The sequence below is a fragment of the Trematomus bernacchii genome, unplaced genomic scaffold (assembly GCF_902827165.1).
Source record: "Trematomus bernacchii unplaced genomic scaffold, fTreBer1.1, whole genome shotgun sequence".
In the NCBI taxonomy this organism is placed as follows: domain Eukaryota; kingdom Metazoa; phylum Chordata; class Actinopteri; order Perciformes; family Nototheniidae; genus Trematomus; species Trematomus bernacchii.
Genome location: NW_022987567.1, coordinates 756,051 through 782,254, shown reverse-complemented (window position 1 = coordinate 782,254; position 26,204 = coordinate 756,051). Strand labels below are relative to the sequence as shown.

At 41.0% G+C, this 26,204-nt stretch overlaps 1 protein-coding gene across 1 annotated transcript in view; it reads right to left on the bottom strand.

Moving 5' to 3' along the window:
• The window catches only part of cntfr (ciliary neurotrophic factor receptor), a 219,461-nt gene extending 193,625 nt beyond the window's left edge, over positions 1-25,836 (bottom strand). The window contains exon 1 of the mRNA XM_034125970.1: positions 25,585-25,836. The gene's annotated coding sequence lies outside the window, so the exon portion shown is untranslated. The remainder of the gene's footprint in view (positions 1-25,584) is intronic.
• Positions 25,837-26,204: the final 368 nt, after the last annotated feature.

The window sequence follows — 26,204 nt, the reverse complement described above, 5'->3', positions numbered from 1 at the left end:
CAAAAGGGCAAGAACATTGTGAGATAATCAAATATAGGAGAAAAAGTTGGCGATAGAGAAAATTGATGCATTATGTACTGTATTTAAAAGAATAAGGACATAAAAAAAACAATTGAAAAAGGCAGAGTTAAACACAAATCTAACAACAAGATTTTCAATGTTTTCCTACCTTTTCAGAATATTATGAACCAAACACTGTACCCCCAAAGGGGATCAGTGTCGTTTAGATTCCCTAGTATAAAACAAATCAACATCATGATCCACCATCATTACTTTGGCAGGGAGTCGGGGACAGAGATTGGATTTTTATACCCCGCTTGCTTTGACGTGAAGGCTGCGAGAGCCGATCTAACGATACAACGGTCATCTCTCCAGCCATAAATGTTAATTAACAGCCTCAGCTGCTGGACATTCATTTCCTGCTATGGCCCAAAGGGAGGGCTCATAAAAGAATAGGGTGCACGTGGGCGTGTAACATGTGTGTGTGAGGATAAAACTGTGTATATGTCCTCCTGTGGATTTGAGAGTGAGTGAATGTCTTGTTTTACGCGCGAGGCATCATGTGTAACAATGTGTGAACGTTCAAGGACGCGCTGGTGATGAACACACTGTCCCAAAGGCTCTGTCCTTTTCTCATACAGTAATAAGCCATCAGCGCAAACCATAACTAGCAAGTCACAGCATGACGACATAATAAAGCTTTACAAGGACAAAGTCGGGTTTAAGTCACAGCATGGACATATAAGAGATGTACAGGTACACTGTGACATCACAAAGGGAAGTTAGGGACGCACAAAGAGTAAGAATGACGCTCTTGAATGACATAACAGCTTTGTGCGGCCAGTGTGTGGTGCAGGGATGACCCGAAATTTGGCATCGCAAAAATACTGTTGACTAAATGCGATGAAAATGTTTCCATTGGATTTAGAAATATTGCAGAAACAAACCTCTGTAGCAACGTTTATGACACTTAAATGTTTTGTTGTAATTACCAGAAGAAAATTGCTAACATAATGCTCTAAACCAGTGGTTCTCAACTGGTGGGTCGCGACCCAAAAGTGCGTCGCAGACCCGTTTCGAGTGGGTCGCAGATGTGTGAGTGAAGAAAAAAAAAGAAAAGATATTTTTTATTTATTTTTGGAAAAATGTCAAACTTTTATTTTGAAGGCCCGATTTTCTAACGCTGTGCATGCAGTAGGCGTTGGACTGGAAGTACCGGAGACCATAAACGGTTTTGAAAACTTCTGTCACGTAGTGATCATCTTCTCAATAAAACATCTTTGCTGATGTTTTTCCGAGTCTTCTGGCCAATCAGAATCAAGATTGTTGCCGGAAGTCCCCACGGAGAATAACTTTGCGGGAGAACTACTCTTTATACATCCATGGGTACAACTTCAGATAAAAATGAACACATAATGAAATATGACCCCCGGTTTGATGATTGACAGGTCACATAACAATGTGGGCTATCTATCCTACCTACAATTCACACAGTGAAAAACAAACAATGGCATAAAATATTATTAAAATGTCGGGTTGTAATACATTTATTTATTTTCTTCTCAGAGTGTACCAGAATGTGTAGTTTATATGTTAGTATTTCTAAAAATCTCCTGGGGGACAATCCCCCCAGACCCCCCTTCTGGGGTTTGGTTTTCAGCATGTGTGCCTTTTTATGTTATACAGTTCAGCTTTGATTCCATCATCTCATCAAACCTTTTTTAAAGCATACTTAAATTCTGTGAAGGGATATAAACAGGGCTGTACATAACAGGTGCACAGGTGCGCATGCGAGAGAGAGAGAGAGAGAGAGAAAAGAGAGAGATAGAAAAGAGAGAAGAGAGAGAGAGAGAGATATTTGCGAGTTGCATAAGAACTGGTAAGATAGCAGGGTTTCCCACACATAGACTTTACTTGGGCGGGCCGCCCAGGTATATTAACGACCGCCAAAGTATAATTCGCGAGCCATTTAGGTTTAATTTTTTTAATCCGTCCGCGACCACGACGGCATCTGCGATCCCTCGCTCTACCCCTCGCTATCGCGTGAAGGGTCTGCTTTATGCGCTCCGCACAGTAACCCTGCTGCGTGAGCGTGCTCACTAGCAGGGTGGCAGAATTGTCATCTCACAAAACACAGAAAAATGAAAGCATTATTTGTAATGGTTGTACTGCTCGTGTTACCACCTGCTAGGGTAATTTTTATTTGGCCGTATCCTCACTTGTCCTATTGTTTTAAAAATGCAAGTGTTGTTTGGTGAAGCTGGCTAATTAATGGTGATGGAAACCAAACAAGGATCCGTGCCAGCGTTCGCCCTGGCTGCGGAAAACAGAGCTAATGGAGACGAGCCATAACTCTCCGTTTCCATCTCACTGTCGACGCGTCCCCCCCTCGTCCCCCCCTCCTCCCCCTCTCCCCCATCTATCAATCCATTTATCCATCCTGCCGCTCCTCTCTCTCCGCTCTCCTCTTATCTATATAAGTGTATTGTAGGACACCACCATCTCAGGGCGCGGTGTAGTATTCTGACCATGAAGATGTTTTACAGGCTACACCACCAACCCCCTACCCCCTACCCCCGTCTCCTCCTCCTCCATGTTGTAGTGCTCTTCAAGCCTCTTTTCCCCGAACAGATAGGAGAAAAGCCCCCATGTTGAAGTTACGGTTCACCAGTTTCCAATTATGCGTTCACCGTAGGAGCCTGGTCAGAATATTTCATATAGACTCATGAGAGAGAGATAGAAGAGACAGGTGGGAATAAAGGGAGGAGAGGAAAAACAGAGAGGCAACATAAAGACGGAGATATAAATAGAGAGGGGGTGTAGCTCACAGTATTTATAGATGCACTTTATGTATTATATATATTGTCAAGGAATTACATTAGACAATAATTGTATTTATGTCTGAAATTGTTTTCCACTAAGTTATTCCTTTCTACAATTCTCGGATTGTAGGATTTTCCGAAGGTAACGATATACAATATGGACATGGTTGCTACATAAACATGTAGAACGAGCCAACAAGCTATCAACATGACCTTTCCTGTCATGCACTGATCCATGTTTTCCTGCTCATGCAAACATCTCCTGTCTCCTGTCATGGAAACAAATTCACAAAGCATGGATTTTGTCAGCGTTAATTTAATTCTAGGTTGAACTGAAAACGTAAAGCTGTGTCAAAGCTGCAATATTTGTTATCCTAGCTACCTCTACCTATTTTCGGACTGTGAAACAGTGCCATGAAACAGCAAGGTTTATTGGCTAATAAGCACTTATTTAGAAGGAAGTGTACTTCATAACTTTTGCAAACCTCTTTTGTGGAACCCAACAACAGGGATGGGTTTAAGAAAGGTGGATGGTGCAATAGAGAAACTACAGTACCATAGCTTCCCCCCATGTCTCCCTTTCTTTTTTAACTTCTGTTTCCCCAGGTCAGCACTGTCAGGAGTTGCGCGGTCATTACACACATTTCAGAGGCCAACGTATCTAATCTGCGCACAATGCTTTGTCCAAATCATAACCCAAAGCTTCTCAGCACACCAAGTAAGGTTAAAATGTCTCCCAGACTCTTGCCTTTTGGTAATAATAGAATAATTAGGAGGGACTTTCTCAACCTTGACGGATGGATGGACATCACACACACACACACACACACACACACGAACCAAGACCACACTACACACACACACACACACACCACACCACACACACACACACACACACACCACCACACACACACACACACACACACACACACACACACACACACACACACACACACACACACACACACACACCAACACACTCACACACACACACCCACACCACACATACACACACACACACCACACACACACACACACACCCAACAACACCACACACACACACAAACTTGTGTCATTAACGGTTTGTCGGTGGTTGCCAGCTTGTAATATTTCCTGTGCGTCATTACTAGACCATCTGGTGGCCTGACTCCTCTCATATCTCTATCTCTGCCCTTGTCTTATTTCTGCTGCCTGTTTGTACCACTATTTCTCCCCATTTTTAACCATTTCACCTTTGTGGTCCCTTTCATATACACTGTTTTATCTCTGCCATACTGTTTTTTTTCTGTATTATTTCCCCCTCAGTTTCATCCTCTTACAGCGTCTCACAGTCAGTTGCCCATGGCCACTTCATCCATCTCTCCGTAATGGAAACCCATTGATGTATGCAGCCATTTTGGTGCTCCAATACGTTAATTGGAGAGATCTGGAGACTCATTTATGGAGGGGGTCATCATCCCTTAAATTAAAGCTTTATCACTGCCGTAATTGCGCTGGCGGATGTAACAGAACCCGAGCGGGTTTCATTCAAATGCTCGGGATTCACAAAGGCTGTTAAGACGTCCTTACATTAAAAACTATTTTATCACTCTTTGAAAATTAGACTCAATAAAAAGAATGTCTCAAAACTAGACTACATTGCTTCTATTTTCCAACCTATAGAAAGATTTTCAGGTGTTATAATGTCATGGCAGTTCTTACTCTGATGTATTGTAGTTTACTTTCCAATGCAATTAATTCGATATATGTAGCATAGTGGTAGTACAAGGAGGATATATTAATAGAGTAAGAACAGAGGAATAATTGCAGAATTACCATTCGCCTCATGTCTCTACAGACAACTAGATGTTTAAAAAATGATATGTGCCTGGCAAAGTGACTCCTGTTACATATTCATTTGCCTTAGAGCAAGCCATCCCAGTAACGGTGCATGTAATGATGCCATCAATTTAATCATCCCAGGTAGATGTTGTAATGGAATCCAGTCCCATTTAATGTGCAGTTTCATGATTAACTGAGGTCTACATTCACTCATGTGAAAACGCCTATTTAATGACAAATCAGGCAGCTATATCTTAGCAACATTGAGTGGTTGAGGGTGAGACCAAATCACACTCTATCTCGACCTCAAGTGCAATGTCAAAGCTTCGTTTGCCAATTTTAGCACTTAATAGTTTGTAAATGCAGCATATGAGTAGTAGGTATAATTTAGCTGAACAGTAAAAGCCCCATTTGCAGAACAATTTACGACTTTTTATCAGTAAAAACGTACTTATCACAACAAAAATATGTGTTGATGTCAAAAAGTCCAAAACGCTGAGTTGAGAGAGCCACAAACAACTGTCAAAAAAATGTTTTCTAGGGGAGAGTGCTTTCACAATTCAGACGCTTGATACCTCAGTTTGTGATCAAGGACACAGTAGATTGCTCACTTTCTCAAATATAGTGATTTCCTAAAAAAAGAAAAAAGATTGCACCATTACCATAGAAAGACACTATGTGTGAGTGTTTGTAACGCTAGCATCAATACAGAGGGGCAATTTGTGCAGGAAAATTGTTCTTCCTTTTTTGCTTTTATCGCTAAAATCTATATCAGACAAAAAAAGATATCTCCATTTACGTTCCATTCAACTGTGACACAGCAGAGATAGAAGAATCAGGTCTTTCCACTTTTGCCAGGTCTAAATACAACATATTGTCCACAGTTTGATTTATTAAATGAGGTCATGGGACTTTTATTTTTTTTTTTTTACCTTGACTGTATACATGACATATCCCTCTTGAAATGAAAAGTAAGAGCAAAAGATTTCATACAAGTATATTAACTTCTAGTTTGACAGAAAATGTGGCAACGGAAACAAGCAGTCGGAACTTGTATTCATTATGAAAGACTTGCAAATGCTCACTTCCTTTCTAATGCAACGTTGTATTTTCCATTCAGTGCACAGCCAATCAAGACATAACATTCAAGCCGCCACAAAAGTTTATTTATACTCTAGTATAATAGGCTTCGTCTCACAAGAGAGCGCCATTTCTGCTCAATAATCATCATCAATGGGTTAGTAATGTCACACTTCCAGGCCTTGACTTTTTTTTCCTATTTAATCCAAGGGAAAGTCAACTGAGCACTTCTGTTTGGCAGCATAAAGCTATAGCGAGTTCACATGTTCAAATGCATTGACACAAGGGAACTCTGCGGAGGCCAATAAGGGTTAACTGCCTTGCTTACAGGCACCTTTGTGTTAAGAGAGCTGGGATTTAAGAATTCAATAATAGATTTCCCTTTCAAACGAAGGCCAAAAGAAATTTATTTTGTTTCCCTTTAGCCAAATTCAGATCGTTGGGATTTTAATATTTCCTGTGTGGAAATTAAATGGAATTAAAAGTTGTTATTATGTATCAGTGGCATCACCAAAATGGAGGGTTTAGCTTAATGTCATTTGTTGTGTGTTAAACTGTTATTGGAATAAACAAAACAAGAATATCCAGCTTGGGCTGCCCCCTGTTCAAAGGAAATGGTCTGGACTCTCCGTAATAAAACTGCCAGTGTCTCATAGAAGGGAGTGCGCTGCTTTGAAAGGGAATTAAAGGAGCTGATTTGATTGGCCGTGATTGATGCCAGCCTCTTTCACACACCCACTGATAATGTATGTGCACTCGAGAATTGTTTCCAGATATAACACAGGTATGAAGTACTCTTTAAATAACCAAAAACTACATATCACATGTTCTTTTGTCTTATGAGATTAAGACTTTAGCTAGGAACATAAGAATGTATAAGAGTAGAGTCCATAGTGTCCATTTAAAACCAACTTAACATATGGTTGATTGGGTTTGGATGCTCCATAAAAGTACATACACCCAACCGTCCAAACTCGTGTTAGTTTGGGCACGCAGAAATAAGCTTGAAGGCATTTGTAATTATAATGAAAAAGCTGTTTCCTCGACTGCTAGATCACCACAATTTGGGTTTTCTAGCTCCAGAAGGCGTGACGCTAAATCCAGTTTAGAAGTTCCTACTACACAAGCGATTCTGAGTCAGCGCTCCAGAAACACGTTGGGGTACAATGTAAGCACAATCTGTGCACGCTGCTGCAGGCGGAGACTACAGAGCTGGCGTGTGTTTCTAAGCTAATGTGTGTGCTGTATCGGGGGAAATGGTATTCCTAATAGGAGTGTCACAGCCCCGTGAGAATCCCTTATGCCTGTCTTTTGAACATAAAGCTTTCTAAAAGCCTCTTGCACATGAAAAACGATCCAGAGAGCTAAGTCAAGCACACCCCCGAGCGCAAAGTTGGAATCATTGTCAGCAAGAAAATGTGTGTTTTTATTCCAATAATATTCATAATCCTCCCTGACTGAGTTTATCTGCAGTGTGTGAATATGTAAGTTATTTTTATACAACGCTATCGTGTGCTGTACATCAAAAGGAAATAGCTAGGGCCTTGGGTGCATTAGCAGTTTAATATGAGCAATGTCAACCAAGTGAAAGTCAATTGTGCTTAACATTTCACTTTTTTCATCTCTCTGTAGATCTAAAAGGTATTTTTTATTTCAATTTTGACCCACTCTTTCTGGGGTAGCTTTTTAAATTGTATTATTATTTACCATTCCTTGTCAGAAATATTATCTAAAAAAATAGAACTGCTGATCAGGACTGACTTGTCTCAATCGAATGTAGTCATGTGTTATGACTAGGGTTGCAAAATTCCGGGAATTTTCAAAGATGGAAACTTTCCATGGGAATAAACGGGAATTTATGGGAATTTTCTAAATTGAAGGTTGGCTCTTCATAGGGAACTTAAATATAGTTGGGTAAAGTATATTTTAGCTTAATCTTGACTAAAACAAACAGATGCCATTCAAGTACACTTGAATATCCATGCCATTCCTCAATCACATGCACATAGCACACTGCTAGTACTGCATGGCTATTGAGACCACACCCCCTACAGGCACTGTGCATTCCTCCATCACATGCACAGATGATTTCTAGATGTAATATTTAACTCAACATTCATGTTTTTTTTCTTCAATGAAACAAATGATTGTTCAATAAAATAATTAAAACGTGTTCTGTTCTACTTACAAATAAATCTTTTGAAATGTCATGTTTTTTTTATTGTATCATTTTGCATGGATGTTTTCTTATGATAAAACAAAATGTTTATATGTATGCTTGGATATGATACAATTCGATTACATTACCCTCAATTCCCATAAATTCTCATAATTCCCATGGAAAGTTTCCAATATGGAATATTTCCAAAATTCCCCAGCTTAACTTCCCATGGACATTTACCGGAAACTTACTGAAAATGTACCGGAAATGTTCCGCCCCTTTGCAACCCTAGTTATGACCAAGGATATTCTACAGTTTGTAACACTCTTCCAGGCGATGGACATTATTGTTAAGAGGAAGGACAATGTGGTGACCATTTGAAGATAGGTAAATCATGCTTAGTCAATTAAAGCGTTAGCCGTAAGCTTCCCTCAAAGCCATTTATCAGTGAAATTAAGTCACGGCTTAAGCCACTCTTGAACTCTGACTCAGCAGAATTCTCACATTTCAGTCAAGTGCTCATTGAGTTAAATATACTTTCAAATGTAAACTGCAGCACTGAAGATTTGGGATTATTTCAAACTAATTAACACCTGACAGGATGGAGTGCACACTGAGGCCACTGTGCTATTTAGGAATTATCCCTGATTGGATATTCTTCACTGCCAATGTGCAGTGGTGGGAAGTAACTACATTTACCTAGTTACCTAAATACAATTATAAAGTTCTCAAGTATTTCCATTTAATGCTTCTTTAAAATTATACTCTACTACATGTACGAATTGAGAAAATGTATTATAATTCAGTACAATTATTTGAAAGCTTTAGTCGTTTTCAGATTTGGAATCTAATAATATTATATATAAATTAGTATATCATATATGAAGGCCATTTTCCGGGATAGAGTAATGAGATTAAGATTGTAGTACTAGGAAATATTACTTGATTTTGAGTAGTTTGACATGTATGTATTTTACTTTTAATTGAGTACAGGGTTGAATATGAAGTAGTAATGCAAAGAGGTGCAGTCATGTACCAATCTGTATCGTCAAAGTATATAATAAATATTCTATTCTAATAATAATGATTATATAATATTATTTATATAGTGCTTTTTCCTGGTGCTCAAAGCGCTTTACAAGCAAGTAAAGAAGAAAAATAATGATAAACCTTCAACAGTTTTTAGACCTCAAATAGACCAATGCAAAATTCAGTCTGTGTTTACGCGACAATAAGGTTCTGATTTGTTATATCGAACATTTTAAGTGGGATCAATTGGGACGAAATTCCACTGTGTAGCCATCACTTTACTTCCCAACATACACACCCAGCATATGGTGTGTAACTACCATCTAAAACGAGGCTTTCCAGTCTTGACAACTCAATTTTCTGATACATAATCGTGGCAGTTAATAGGCATTCTCATATTTCATTTAGGTTTTATGAGAAAAAAATGCTAGTTGGAGGCCATATTACTTCTAAGTAGGCAATTAAAACCAATTGCTTCTAGTAATGGAGAAATATGCTCGCTTGTGATAAGTACCATATGGACTTTTTTTCTCTAAATTTGGGTCTTTTTGAGCTACCAGTCAATGGATTTAAGGGGGTCATGAATTACACCACAGAGGCACACCTTTAAATGGAAATACCAGTGTGATACACTCGTACCAAAGCGCAGAGACATTCTATATAACACACACGAACGAAGCATGAAAGTAGACACACACACACATGGACAGACAGATGTGGAAATGCGCCCACAGACACACGCAACCCGTCAAGTGGAGCATAACCGAAGGGCTTCAATATGGATTTCACACTTGAGCTAAACCTCCTTAACTTTCCTCAACAATATGGACGCCTCAAGCCATGTCAGTTCCCCCACTGCCACTACAAACATTCATTTTATTCTTCACAGACAACATTCTCCCTCTGGTTTAAAAGGCTTCTTTTGGCACATTGTTTATGGAATATTTGAGTGTCATTATGTGGGATCGTGCATCTGCTTTAATGGATTTAGACAGGATATGACATGACTAAGAGTCAACTGATCTTTTGTTTGTAGGAACATTTTCCTTTTCTTGTTTTAACAGTTGTAGGACAGAAACCCAAAGTGGGTATTATAGGTACTTAAAGAAGTCATTAAGTTAGTTTAAATTAAAAATACTGAAGCATGACTACATCACAAGTTAATTCCGGCTCTTTGTAAAGACAATAGAGAAGAAATTAAATTCAAATAAAGCCAGCCAGACTTCTTTGAAAAACGCCATTAGCATGACACTAAATCTTCTCCAAATAGGAAATGAAACACTTCTGGCTTTTATGTTGTTTTGTCTTTTTACTTTCTCTGTCTTTCCCATTTTAACTCACTCACATAAATGCAACTTGACACTTCCCAGACAGTGCCAGAGAGAGAATATGTGAGACCATATAATGTCCATGACCAATAATGCATCAGGAATGTGTTGTGGGGAAATCTAGGAATTTGTCATGGGGAGGGAAAACTGAACGTGTGGCAGGGAATTGACCGACTGTTCAACATGCCTCAGCAGTGAAATGTAATCCACATCCATTCTCGAACACATACAAGCACATGCATGTCCTCACCGTTAAAACCTTTTAACAATTTTGCATGACTTTTTACATAGTTTTGAATAATTAACACATATTGTCTTTAAATGTTCTTCTTCAAATTATTATTTACTACTCTTATCTGTTTATTTTGGAGATTGTATTTATTGACTTGGTTTACTATAATATTGTCTGTGAACCGTATCATTGAGATGATTATCGAATTTTTGGGGGGGTTTATGTATTTTGCTGGAAAAACAAAATGTAAATAAATATATATATCGAACATAAAAAGGATATGCATTTACAAAAAAATAACATCCATTAAATTATGCTTGTTATTGTATAATTTTCCTTTTTTTAATTATTATTTACTACTAAAACTTGTATACTATTTATAAAACATGTATTTTTTGGCATGGTTTATTTTTTATATTATTTACAGGGCATTTATTTATTGACTTATCTACTATAGTAATGATAAAATGATGATTGTGACTATTGTTGTATTTTATTTTATTTCTAAAGGTTATATGTATTTACCTGGAAAAACAAAATGCCAATAAACATTATTCTCATAAACTTGTACAGTCTCATAACTTTGACACAAGCATGTCAAATGCGCTGTGGGACACATGCAACGCCTCGCTGCCAAATGTTATTTTCACACAACATTTGTCCACCTAATGATGTATTTACTATGAATATTTTATTATCTTGTACAGCTCTCGGACAGTTGATGGTGTGGTAGCCAGAGTTCAAGATCACAAGCGGAAAAAAACTGTGTTGCAGCTGAAAACATGCTGAACTCTTTCCGACATACACATGCGGAGACATGTCATTAACAAACAACGACGATGTTACTAAAATTGGGGTGAATGAAACTAATTCTACTTGTGCCTGTCAGCGATGGCACCACTGCAGGTGGCTGTTTCGAGTGATCATAGCGCCACAGATGGAGGATGTAAAAAAGGTTGCATCTACAGGGAGTGGTGGCAGAAGGCTAGCATGACTGGCCGCCTCTGGCTTCTCTGCTGACAGGTCTATTGGTTTTCAAATGTGGCTTCTCCAGAAAAAACATAATGAACACAGCAGTGGCAGAACAATCACTGGAGGGGTTTTGGGACACAATTCTGCATTCTGTTAATAGTAAACTTTACAAAAGCGTAGTTAAAAATGTGCCCAAAAGTATATATATCTTTAAAGGCTGTTGTGACTGAATCAAAAGAAATCTGTGCTTGGAAAAAAAGTCAACCTCAAAATTAGCACTAACAAGATGGTAAGCTCTGATAAGACTGCAACCAATTACACAAATGAAATGACAATTGGATAAAAACGGCAGGAAATAGAGGGCTGATAGCACTGGCCGTGAAATGACAAGGGAAATACATACAAATTAAAATACGTATCCCTAATGAGTGGGATTGCGGAGAAACAGATGGTGTGTTCAGCTGGTGTTTGGACCGGGGTTTTTTATCCACCAGGCATCAAATTATTGGCCGGAGAACTGTGGCGTTTCATGCAGCCAGTTTACATGCTCGGTCCGGTTCTGTTTGGTCGTTTCCATGTTGACAGTGTTGGTTTGCTGGAGGACATCGAAGTGAGGGAACCGGCCCCTGTAAGGTGACCTTTCAGATTATTTGATTTAGAAGCTATGAATGGAAAAGTGTTCCAGTTTTTCTAATGCTGAAACAGTGTTAGATAAAGGCATTGGAAGGTCCATAAAAGGGTGCTATCACACATGTACAAATCAGGTTGAAAGACTTAAAAAGGTTACACACGATATGTTTAAAATGTCCATTTGGCTACCGTCAACCCAACAACAGGCAATGTGTGAGGTGTGTGTGTGTGTAAGCGTGTATGCATTAGAGGGTTGAGTTTATGCAACATCGCAATGGGGCATGTACAGCTCAGCAGACTATTATTTTCACTCTTTCAACAAACACAAACTGTTTTTTTTTAAATAAAGCCTCAAATCCTCAAGTTAGATGTAAAATATTGAAGATCTAATCGGTGTTTACCTGCTCTCTATATCTGTATTTTTTAGAGTGTACATTAAAACAGTTGAAAGAAGCTCAAGGGATGATATTTGAAATGAAATGAAAAGAGAAAACAAACAAATCATATCAAAATAAAAGTTGTTTTTTCTCTGCAGAGGCAGATACAAATATAAATACAAGCAAAAGCAAATGTACCATCATATGGTGGATGCAATTTATAGAAAAAGAATATATCAATATTACATGCACACACTCAAACACACAACAACTCAAGGATAGAAGCCAATTAAAGTGTCTTTGGGTATTCTACTTTGTGTACCTTACCGATGAGGAAATATTGTAATCTCTGCCTCCAAGTCAAAGATAGGTCAGTGTTATCTCTGACTCTCTCACACAAACACACACGCACACAATGGAGGGTATTCAGGCTCTACCTGGGGAAAGATTGTGGGTTAAGACTAATGATATCTTTACTCTGGCAAACTGCTTTCTGTGTGTGCAGATGACACAACTGTGTCATCGCGACACCCTGTATATGCAATGTATGCGACAAGGCGCATGTACTCGCTGATGATGGCAAACTGAGGATGTGTGTTTTGTTAAACGCTGTCGTTGCATTTAGTCAATGCCTTTGCATGCATTTGTGTATGCCTGTGTGATTTAGCATGTGTGTATGTGTGCGTGTGTGATATGTCTCCTTAGCCACAGGTGCAGAGAGATGCTGACACTGCTTACAGAGAGACGAAGTGCAAGAGAATGAGTTTATTTATCCGTCCTTGTGTAGCTTTTACACGCAGACACACACAGAAACTCAGACAGACAAACAAAACAGCCACACAGCTGACACACACCCGTATGCAGACCAACAGGCCCGTAAACAGACAAACAAACATGCCTGCGCACACACACATGCACACACACATCTGGGAGGAGTATGGGACCTTAGGCACCTCGCCAAGGTAAACAGAGGAAATTGCCAGCCCTGACATTTTTTTGGTGTGGAGCGAGGCTTCTCAAGGTGACAGCTTTCACTGGGTGTTTGTGGGAGATGTGGATTGGTTGCTGCTTAACAATCAACACGCTGTCTGTGTGTGAGTGTGTGTGTGTGTGTGAGTTGGAACGAGCGTGTGTGTGTGACAGCTCTGCGTGTTTATATGGGTGTCGGTGGTTGTGCTAGACAGGGTGGAACATTGTCTTTTGATTGCATCTGTTAACATATGCTGTTTCGTGCATGGTTTTCTCCCAAAAAAACAGACTTGCTAAGGGGACTACAGCGAAACAAGTACGTTTGTTCGGAACAAAGACCCAAATTGTTTTCTTTGGTTGCTATTTGATGCGTTTTTATTGTTTTATACAGCAGTAATGAGTCTGTAAATTAGAATTTGAGGATGTACAAAAACTGATTTGTTAGAGCAAAACAAGCTGCAACATTGAGCAGGGACAGAATGATGAATATAATTGGTTTTGAAGATGCAAAACAAATCAATTTAAGAGAGAAATGAAGCTCCATTTGCCAACTCTCTCCAAAGCAGTATGCTCGTCGCTCTCTGTTTTGTAGACTGTTGTATCTAAACGAAAAGTGATAGCTGAGTTAAATCCATTTCATTTGACCTTAAAGGAAATGGTTTATCCAGTGTTGCTGCTCAATTTTGGCCCTGGGTGTGACTTTTTGTGCTGTGTCATCTTAAGAATCTCAGACTCTAGATGATACTCTTGTGAATGTATTCACGGTCGCTCCACATGTTGATTCAGACTGATTATATCTCAATTAACTAGTTTCGTCATTAATATACTTCGATGCAGTAATAAAGTGCATTTCTCTGTAAGTGAACGTGGGTGTTTTCCGCTCTCTCGACCATACAATGCCAGTTTACAGAAGATACCTTAATCTCGTTTAGTGTCTGTTGATGTCTTTCAACAGCACAAAGGAACATGAACCAGTTATGTAAATAATCCCCCGCCATTCATTCACTGCCTGTCTGTTGGGCTCTGGTGTCGATGATGCCTCCGCTTTCATCTTTTGTATGACATTGAACGAGTAAAAGAATAATGTGAATATTTCTGCATATGAGTTTGTGAGCAAACACTCGAATACGGCGACAATGACTAACACGGATGTTTAGAAACCTATGGAAGATAGGCTGCCTCAGAAAAGATTCCATGCAAATTTGCAAAGGTGTGCCATATTTTTGTCGCAAGCTGACTAGGTTTTTTTCCAGACCGAAAGAGACAGGCATAAAATTAAGCATTTAAAGTTTTTGGTTTTTTTACGTTAATTCAACATGTTTTAGGAGGAACACAAATACTAGTATAAACCTGAAAATGAAGTTTAATTCACTCCTTTTTTGATAAAAACCCGCACCGACCAATGAGAACAACCAGTGACATATTCTCTAACAGCATTAAACGTGTTGTTTCTGCTCTTTTTAGATTTAGTTGCCTCAATATGACATAACTTTCTGCCTATTTTACAGAAAACTTGGTTTAAGAAGCCATTTCCCCTTTTAGTTTGAGTCTTCTCCTTCACACACAAACTTAAAATCAGCATCACAACAATATTTTTCCCAGGTAGCCTTGTTTGTCCGTCCCTGCTGTTAAGACACTTGCCCATTATTTACACGCGGCTAATCCCCCCCAGTGGACCTCCATGATGGAGCCAGACGGGGTTGCTAGGCGATTTGTGATATGACAGTTTCTATTAGAGGGGCACAAACAGCTCTGTAAAATATATATTACAATGGTAATATGTGGGAATATCTAGCATCATGGTATTTGGCCACTTGCGTAGCGTTAACCACCCCCCTCATAATTCTGTCCTGTTTATTTTGCCTCCTGTCCATCGACCACTTCCTTTTTTTTTTTCTGGCTAAATCCCCTGACAAACTAACCCCCCCCCTGCCTTCCACACACTGTCTCTTTGATTCACCCAAAAAAGTTCACTCTCCCCTGTTTTCCCTTTTCTTTCCCACTCTTTCAGTCTATTCCCCCTCCCTGCATTATCTTTCCTCCCCCTTCCTCCCTCTCCCTGCAGTAGCCACCCAATAAAGGATGTTGTTAATATCATTAGGCAGACTTCCTCCGGCCCAGCGCCCAGCCCACTCCCTTTCAGCCATAATCAGGCGTGCACACTAACTATCAAAGGAGACATCGCTAATAAACTACCACAGCGGAGCAGAAAAACACACACGTACACACGGGGTGAAGAAAAAATACTGTTGGCTAAGTGTGGGGAAACAGAAGTGTGCGCGTTGGATCCGAGGGGATGGGTGGGGTTGCAATGGGGGGGGGCTGTTGGTGCGGGTTACTCAGACAACGCTAATAAAGTATACTCCAAGGGATAGCTCAGCCTAATGTAAATCTGCCACTTAAGTATACTACATTAATTGGGGTTGAGGGACATGTACACAAGCAGACATAGCTAATAAAGAGTGATCTGAGAAGAGGCAAACTGTCAGTTTAGTGGGTTTAAATGGGAATGGGGGGGGTTTGGGGGGGGGAATGTGGCTTCCTGTTGCACTGCAGTAAGTTGCTGTCTGAAAAATTGGAGTGCATATTGTCCTCTGCAAAGCTTGAAAGTGTTCTCTCCCGACTGAATGCTACAGTGCATATATCACCGGTTAAACACGGTCTCAAAGGAATACATGGTGCAATACCACGAGCAAAAGGAGCGCTACATGTAAAGAAGAAGAAGAAAAAGAGAGGGGGTGGGAGGACCGCGACGTGAGGCAGCTAATAGAGCATGTTGCACAGAAAGTAGAGATTCTCGCGCAAGCAGAGGCAATTATCAGTCTGAATGAAAGGGGGAGTTATCAAGTGTACATTAATCATATTTGTAATTGTAGCGACATAGATCCCAGTTGGAGAGGCAACATGTGATACAGCACTTTGGTAGCATTTTGTTAGCTCTGTGATTAACAATGCGGCTAACTTTTTTCTTATCAAACATTTTTCAAATTTAAACCTTTTCGTGAATTAAATGTTGCATCATATTAAAAAAAAAAATTGCCAATCTTTTCTATTGTGCGTCATAACATTGCACATACTGAAATTTCACAGAGCATTGACATTGCTAAAGAAAGAGACTTTCGGAGGCAAACTGAGAAGTAAACAAGGATGTAAAAATCCCCTCTCATGTGCAATGAAGGGTTTTTATCGACATGGCAATACATGCTTTCACTTTTACCTCCAAATAAAGTGTATTTTAAATAATCTTGGAACACCTTTGGCTTTAATAACCTGATCACCTGACTGCTTATTTTGTAAATATAAAATATGATGGAGTCAAAACAACCATAAAACTATTCTTTATCAATTAAAGGCGCTAAACCTTTAAGACAAATTTAGAAAAAAAGTGGGTGGGGTTCTGGAGATTAATACTACTGACATTGGTCGAAAGGTGTATTATGAACACCCTGGATAGGTCGTAAATGGGTATATGGACTGGATTTATATTTCAGGGCAGTGTTTCCGCCAGACCAGGGCTGAGAGGGCGTCCACCCCGAGAGCGGAGAGGGCGATGTGTGACGTCACGCCGTGTCATGTGACTGGAATTTTGAATTGAGCCGTCCCTTATAGATACTATCTCTTTACGTTAGTGATGGGAATTCCGGCTCTTTTTAGTGAGTTAGTCTAAGAAGAGCCGGCTCTTTCGGCTCCCAAACGGCTCTTCACTTTACCACAGTTTACCACGGAGCCTCAGTTTCGCCACTGCGAGGCTCCGGCGCTCGCAGTTCACACGCGTGCTCCACTAGCACCCCCCTGCTCATCGCGTCCAAATTGCGCACGTTCCGTGTTGTCCTGTGGCAGGCACCGCCGATGTCGGGAAAACGATCACCAATACTCGGAAAATAATCCCACCAGACTCCTTTGCCCCTCCAACAGAGGGGATGTCCTTGTCCTTGTCCGGCTCGAGTTCAGGGCGTTCCGAGCTGAATAGTGGCGTCAAATGACGGCAAGACGCCCTCCTGGCGGAAACGCTGTTTCAGGGGCTTCCATGCAAGGTGACACTTCACATCCTGTTGGCCATGCCATCGGGAGCCTCATCAATTCCATAAATCACATGGCATACATAAAAAAATAAAACAACAGGGCACTGACTGATTCCATAGGGAGTTGGCTTGGAAACCAGAATATCCTTGGTTCAAGTCCCAGATCCGACAAAGTACGTAGTGTGGACAGGATTAATGGCCCTGAACACTACTCCCCAAGCGCTGTATAATACTAATACTAATGCAAAGAGTGAATTCCACTGAGTGAGTAAGAGGATTTCATTCAAATCTTCCATTATCTAAGACGCTATTTAATGCAGCATTGGCTTTGGCGGAGGTCTGCAATCTCTGCGTGCCATTTGAGATTTCATAAAAAATATAGAGCCATTTTAAATTTAAAATGTACCGCAGCAGCACAGCAACTTTTTTTTTAAACAGAAATAAGTCTTATCCTTCCTCTGGTTTGAACAACCAGTGGGACTTTCCAACGCTATGTGGCCACTATTGAGCTCCCCTGTCATGCTTTATTTATTCCTTTCCCTCTGCACTGTAATGGAAATATAAAAGGGTGCATTGATTAGTGTTTAAGGATCAGGCTTTAATAGATTAAAAGCCTCCGGCTCCGAGAGAGGCACTCACTCTATCTCACACATACACACACATGTGCAGAGAGGCATGCTTATGTACACGTCCCCAAGCAAATATATGGACTGATATGGAAAGAGACGGACATAAGGAGCTTCACCCACTTGGGCAAAGACCTATGATAGACAGACACACAAGCTGCGCAAACACATACACACATCTACATACAGCCTGAAATGCCCGCGGCAGGGCCCAAAGCCTTTCAACAGCCTGTATATATTTCATATCTCAAATAAATAAATATATGTGAAATATTCCCAAAATATAATATAGATATCTGCATGTCACTATCATAAAGTGGGAGCCCTAATGTAGATTTTCCGATTGATGGAAAATTCATTCATTTTTAAACACGTTGCATAATTAATAACGCGTCTCGATCCCAGAACATCCTCCGCACCCACGGGTGGGGATGTGAGGTCTCAATTTGAGTTTTAAAAAATAAGTAAACATGAAAATAAATGAGGGTGGTTGTGTTGCAGAATCCCACTGCTGATGTACTGTGAGAGCAGATCTCAAATAAAGCGAGCTGAAAAGCTGTAGCTGTGAGGACGAAAACAGAAATCCAATTTACTAACGTTTCAGGTTATTTTGGGTTATTACGTGTGTTCCAAATAGTACAAACAACTTCTGTTGACACACTCGTGTCCTGAGAAGTTGATGTGTCATTTGCAAGGATGTCACATAACATTGTCTTTGCCTGGACAACTGACATTTCACATGCTTGAAAAAAACAAAGTCAATTTAATTTAGAGTACTACTGCCGCAGGAAACGTATAACTTTTGAGGCTTGTGTCCTCCTCCTGCATTTGGCATTTGATTGCCTGCATCTTTTTCCATTTGTATTCTCCGCAATGACTATTGTTACATCAACAAGCACCGTCTCCTCTCCTAACCTGTGCAACATGTCCCCTTTCATTTCCTCTAATCTTTGCACCCTTTCCTCTCCTCTGACCGCAATCCTAAAGTGGCCATTATGGTTTTAGGCTTCCATGGGGTGACCTTTCTCTTTGTGTTGTGCCCTTCCTTTCCTCCTGTCTTCTCTTACTGCTCTAATCACTCTGTTCAAACCGCACATGTCCTGCCGTCCCCTCCACACCCTTCTGGTCCTCCTCTCCCATGTTTGACCACAATCATGTTTGCCGTTAGACTCCAGGTCTATCATTGCCTCCTTTCTTTCTACCACCTTCATTCTAGTCCCAATCATGCCTTCTGCTTCATCATTCAATCTACTTTCTTTTGCTCCTCGCCACAATCGCTTTGTTGCGAGCCTCCTCCCAACCTCCCGAGTCGTCTTTCTGCTGTCTCCTTTAATCCCTCAAGTCACACACTGTATGTTGTTAGTTTATGCCTAGCCTCTCCTTTGTCCTGTCAGGGATTCGGTGTTGTTTTGGTTGTCTATTCCGCCTCGGGTGAAAGCGTCCTGCGTTCTTTTTAGAATCAACTTTTACTGTCGCTTCTCCTGACCGCTGCGTCTCTCCTCTCCGTCAAGAATGACCATGATCTTGTCAGCCGTTAGCAACACACGGCCTCTCCTTGTTGTCTCACTTATTCAGTTGCAAGCTTTTCTCTGATGTCCTGTTACTTTCCCCGACAGCCACACATCTCTTCGCTCGCCTCGTTTGACACCTTGTCAGGGGATGCATAAAACAAGCAATATTTGGCAGCATGTACAAATAAACTCCCCATACACACTTTGAAAAAGAGAATCTTCTTCTACACCGGCAGTGATGTGGTAGTTGTCAGTTTGTGATAAATAGAAGAACTGCAGCATGATTAATGGATGAAAAGACAACGATGTGACCACCACATTATTATTTTGTTAATAAAACACACACAAAAACGTGTATTTCCAAAACAAACAAGAGCTGTGGTCGTATTAACAAAAAGTTGTACAAAGTTTTGAAAAGGAAATTATTAAGGATCAAAGCCTACTGCTATTATTTGATACATATACAGATCAAACGATACTGTAAATGCATTAGCAGTCATACTGTGCAGCCAATTATTATTACAAAGAGAAGGGGATGGCAGGAATAATTGATTTCCGTAGAGGCTACATGCCACATTCACCTCCTTTGATACAGATAAAGGTGGGTGAGCTAAAGTCCGAGATATTAGCAATGTCTGACTATCCGACAACTGCGGATAGTCTTCTTTGCGAAAAGCGAACTAGAGAATTGCTTCAAAACAAATGAAAAAAAAACATAAACACAAATTATAATAAAAAAAGCTGATAATGGCTAAATTAGCATGTTCTGGTGTGACAAGCAACTAACTAGCCACAGGGGTAACATCTTGGGATGGAAAATAATGAATGTCCACAGGACTAAAAAAGTAGGAGAATTACAGATGGCGACCCTCATTTGCTTTATAATCATCGTTTTCCATCTGTACTGAGCAAGAAATGCCTGCATCTAATAACAAAAACACAAAGCTATAGTTAGTGTCTTTTACACTGAAGTGTAAACAAAATGGATGGATGGGAGGATACACATCCCACATCATCGACTTTCCCATGAACTTATTCTCTTACAAGTCCCTTCCTGTTCTGCATACATACTGTACTATATGGTACTGCAGCCTGGAGGGATATTATGACTTGCTCTGCTTATCCACAAAATGCACTTTAACATACAGCGTGAGCTTTGTGTCTAAGGAAGTTATTTTCATACGTCAGAATGAAAAATGAAGTTTGTGTGCGTGTTTCTAGCATGTATAAAATATATTAAAAAGTGTGCTGTTGCTGTCAGTACAGTACCAGGATGTAAATGTTATAACAGCAATAACTTGAGGGGTAAATATATGACAAATATATTTAGGAGGTTTGCCCCCTACTGGAGGACGCATTTTTTCTTCATGTTCGCATGGGGGGGGATGAGTGATGCATATTCCATTTCCCTCCTTTCATCCTTCGTTTACTTTGATCAGAAAGTTAGAGCAGTCAAACTCCTTTATTGCCTCTGCTGCAAGAATGCTACAGGGGGTAAACAGAGAGCTGTCTAAGGATGAAAACGCAGCAGAGGCAAGCAGATACGCACACAAGTTGACGCGCAAACTGACCCGCTGGCACACGCGCAAGTTGACAAGCATAAAAGCAGACTGACAGAGTGGCTCACACGCAGAGAAACAGGCGAAAGAACTGCAAAAGAAGCCCAAATATACAAGAAAATTAGGATAGACAAGACTTCTTTTAGGAACATTTCACAGCGTAAGGTCCTGATGCAAAGTAAGAGGATATGTTATGGCATTAGAGAGTGTTTTAACATCTGCATATTAAAAATGTACAAAGAGTTCTTTCGGATTACAGAAATAATGACACAAAGAGTCCCCCCCCCCCCCCCTCCGAGGTCTTCCAGCTCAGGGTGCAGAGGGGAAGACGTTGTAAAATCTCTGAAACGCTTGTGAGGCTGCCTTAATTGGGGCCAAATCTCAACAAAATCTTGTCATGTTCTCAGACCCTTAGGTGCATTTAGATAAAAGCACACAGCAAGTGGCATATCTAACTAAGAAGAGAGCGGGAGAGGGTAGAAGGAGAAAAGCGCGAGACTTGCTTTCTCGATTCTTCGCTGCCGCTTGGAGAATGGCTGTGTACAAAGAGCTCGACATATATCATACGCCTCTGATGTGTTTATGTACACATAAATATGCTTAAACTCTTTCATACTATTATTTCTTTCCATCCTTACTCCTTCAGAGTCTCTTCAGTGAGTCAGCTTATCAGATCTAAATCCTTTTCTATCCTTCAGTAAATCTAATTAGGTTCAGTTTTAATATACGTATGTATTAAAAATCTTACAGTCGTCTAAAAAGATTCAGAGGCAATCTTTAATCATCTTTTGATGATTGAGATATAAAAGTTTTTAGTGGCAGCAGAATTAAATTGTTGCTACAACCTGCAAATTACATTAGGTATTAAATATTGATCAAATATGTCTGACTGAGTGAACACAGGTTTAGCCTACTTAGTTTTTCACACCTTAAATTAAAGCTCTTTTGTTGGAGTACACAATTCAGAGCTATTTTGTTGACTAGCATAAATTGTTGTTATATGAATGGAAAGTACAACTGTGGTGGAAAAAGTATTCAGGTCCTTTACGTAAAAGTACTATGGTCTTAAATACTCAATTCCAAGTAAGAATCCTGAATTGAAACTATTGCTATACTTATAGTACAATAATGAGTAAACGTACTTGGTGTCATTGCACTACTGTAACTGTAAGACTCCACATTTGCCATGGAGTGGTGGTACATTTTCCAACAATCTCTGGCTAAGTACGGACACCTGGTTGCAGAGTGCACCGGCAAAAGCCAAAAGTTATTATTGGTAATAAGTTTGTAATAAGTGTGATGTTTGTCATTTCAAAGGATGATAGCGATTATCAATGTCAGCTAAAAATGCGGAGCTAACTTTATCTGACTGTTTCCTACATTGCTCTTTTCAAATAAAAGAAAACGCTTCAGGACCAAGGCAAAAAAAGTCTCTCCACCTCCTCCCTCTCAACACCAGCTTCCAATTTGTAGCCTTTGTGTACATTACAGCAGTGAGATTAGCGCCCCCCCCCCTCCTTCTGCCCTCCTCTGATCAGGCCTGCACTCGGACATCTGTCCAAGGATATTTACCCAGGCAGTAAGTATGTTAGGGGAAATATTATCCTAGTTTTACCTTACCTTTCTTCTGTCTGAAGCATAAACAGCAGCATTGCGAGGTGGGGATGGGAGAAGGAGAGGCAAGAAGGAGAACAAAATGAAGGAGAAAAGGTAAGACCTGAGAGAGTAAAGGATGATGGGTGGGAAGGGGTGAGGAGACAGCAGGAGGGGGAACAAGGGAGGGATGAATTGAATTAGAATCGATATATAGGGGGATGAAAAAGGGAAACTTGTGGGAACAAAGTTCAGTAAAGGAATGGAGTGTGGAGGAGAGGAAATATTAGAGGAGAGAGAAGATACATTCAGAAGTATCTATAACACAGTCTCTTAAAAAAAAGTCTTTAAGTGACAGTTAATCAACCCTGACATCACTTCTCAATCATTTCGCACAATACGTCTCTTGAGAATCACTTTAAAATGTCACCCTTGTCCTTTTTTCGGTCATCGCGGAGCCCTTAATAAGATATAAGTACCATTCTGAATTTTAAGGACTTCATTTCTCAAGGTTAAAACTTTTGTCCCCTTTAATCTACTGAGAAATGATTTCCTCTTCCAAAAATGTCTTTATAAGAATATGTAAAACTTAGAACTTCAGGGTCATTGTCCAAGAAGTCTAGACGGCTTTCTTTATAGTCTGTTAAAAATCAATACACAGTTTACATGCATGCCTGTCTGCTGCTTGGCATATACATAGACAGGCACACAGATGCCTACCAGGCAAACACATACACATCTCTTCTTTTTTTCATGTTATCTCTCACACACTCACAGGCCTCTTCCTGTCTGGTGTTGCTTCGAGCCTAAAACCAAACCATGTGTGGGAGCTATCCTGTGCTAAACTGTATGCCCTACTGGTGAAAGGTCCCTCGACTAGGAAAAAAGAAAGCTGGAAAGATATTTACTGGCCGTCTCCCTGCTCTCCCTCGGTCTCTCTTTGTGACTCTCTGTGTGCTTTTGACAGAAGTGTCTCTCCCCCGCTTGCCTGTCTTTCTGTTTCACTCTATTAGCCTGCCTGCTGTTATCTGCAGTTCTTATGCATACCCCTTTCTCTCTCTGTATGTCTGTCTGTCTGTCTGTCTGTCTGTCTGTCTTTCCCTTGAACTGTTTTTGTCAGCCCCCCCCCCCCCGACCCAACTTCACATCTCCCTCCCTCCCGCTCCACCACCAACCACGCATGAAAACGGTGCTCCATTAGGAGTGCCTGGGCTAAGCCTGGTCTGACACACACTGCTTTGATCAGCCATGAGCTGGGCTAAACACCCCGCTAAACTCCCAGTCAGAGGAGGTGTGGGGGGGGTAGAAGGGGGGCTTAACAGGGAGAGTGAAAAGTAGCGAAAGTAAGCGTGAGATGGGACCATGGGAAGATCAAACCTCAGAAAAGAGATGGAGATGGGGACACAGTAAAGAGGGGAAACGCATAGACTGAAGAAATGAGCTCAATTTCCCGAGCTGTCCCAAAGCTACGTTCCCTCAGCACTCTCGTCTTTTATCACATCTCTTTTTCACCACACAGTTTCCATTCTCTCGCCTTCACTCCTATATTTCTCCAGGTAGCCTCCAAAGTGCATCATTAACTAGCTCTGCAGGTGCATAACTCAGGATGATGAGAGGATTGGGGAAACACGATCAGAGCAGATGTCTGAAATATTGGAAAGTCCCCTTTCTCATAGGGCAACTTGGCTGTCTTGCACACACATGTTGTCTAGGAGTAAAAACATGAGAGAGGAAAAGACAACCCCCAGAGAGAGAAGATATATAGACACCAGACCTCCATAACTGACAACAGTAAAAAAGAGCTTTCCACATTCAGGCAGGCAGATACTAAACCAGCAAAAGGACAAAAAGCTCCCGTCTTTTTCTCCCGAGGAGTGAAGAGAAAAGGGATTTCCGCTCGGTGCTAATCAATCAGGCCGTGATAATGGCTCCCATGCCTAGCTGTCGACTGGAGGGGTCAAGGCATCCCGTGACCCAGCGCCCAGGGCCCAGGGGCCAAAGCCCCTCTCAGAATAGCACCCCAGGACAGACTCCCCGGGCTAATTGTCCAAGCCAGTGTCAGCCTTTTCAATACCCCCCCTTAACCCTCCCCTCCTTCCACTTTCTCCTTCATTCCTCTCTCTTTCTTCTCCCCTTCCCTCCCCTCCTTAGCGATCCTCTCTCCTTCTATGCAACTGAGGAATCCACTATGTATACCGGCATGTACCAGCGTGGGGGAAAGAATGAGATAGAGAGTTGGATGAAGAAAAAAGGAGACGGGGAGAAATAGAGGGAGCTGCCGGCAAAGTTAATGAAAAGAGAGGGACAGGTGAAGTGGCAGAAAGTGAAAAAGGAGGATAAAAGAGAAACAGAAGAGATAAGGAGGAGGAGAGGCAGCAAACTGTCCCCCTTTCCCTTTGACACATCACTCACTCATATCCCTCGAACAGAGTGCCCTGGTCATCTGCATATCAATGAGCGTCTATTTAACACTGGCAGAGCAGCGTGCGTCTCTCAGGGACTCAACATCAGCAAGGCTGACCACCACGATGCAGCCGGCATGCAATACACACAAAAAAAGACACAGAGGACACGGGAGAGGGCGAGGGTCCTGAAGCAAACCCCGCTCCAGCTCAGAGCAATGGCATTCCTCTCATTCCAGGCGCACGCTGCTAATTAACGGCATTAGATCCTGCAGACAGAGGGACATATTGATGGAGAGGTATCCCAATGTGGTACTACAGCGCCACATCTACGCTCTCTTCTGTCACCTTTGCTCATTCTTTAGCCCCCCTCACAGTGCCATCATCTATCCCACTCGCTGAAGAAGTCCCAAAAATCACAATAAGAAAGATATAAAGATCACTACTCACTCCTTTTTTTCTGTGTTTCTTTTTTTTTCCTGATGTGTCACTCCTTATCCTCTTCTCCACTGTAGCAAGGGGGGAGTGTGTCAATCCTGCCGCGCGTGTTAGTGTCAGTCCGATAGAGGAAAGTTGCCGTCTGCGCGCATGTGTGTGTGTATGCGTGCGTGCATATGTGAAAGAGAGAGGGAGAACGTGTGCGTCTGACTCTGTGTCTCGCACTGCTCCAAGTGAGCGAGCTGAGGCTGTTTTAAACAGGCTGCTCTCCCCATGTGACCAGCCCAGCCACAGGCAGGAATACATTACTGAGACACACACACACTCTCTCTCTCCCTTCTCTCTCTCTCCTGCCCATACACACACCGTGTCCACAGTGCACCCCCTAGCCACCGCTCAGGGTAGTGGAGAGAACAGCCCACACACACACACACACACACACAGAAATCAAGCTTTTACACAAAAGTCCCTAGTTTGTATGTGAACAAACACCTTGTATGGACATATTTTGCCAGACTTACACAGCTTCCCTACAAAAGGAATAAATAAATCTAATAGAATTAGAGACAATTCTTCCAATTAAATACTTTTTCAATGTCTTTTGACTTTTCCATCTCGGCTGTGGTGGTGCT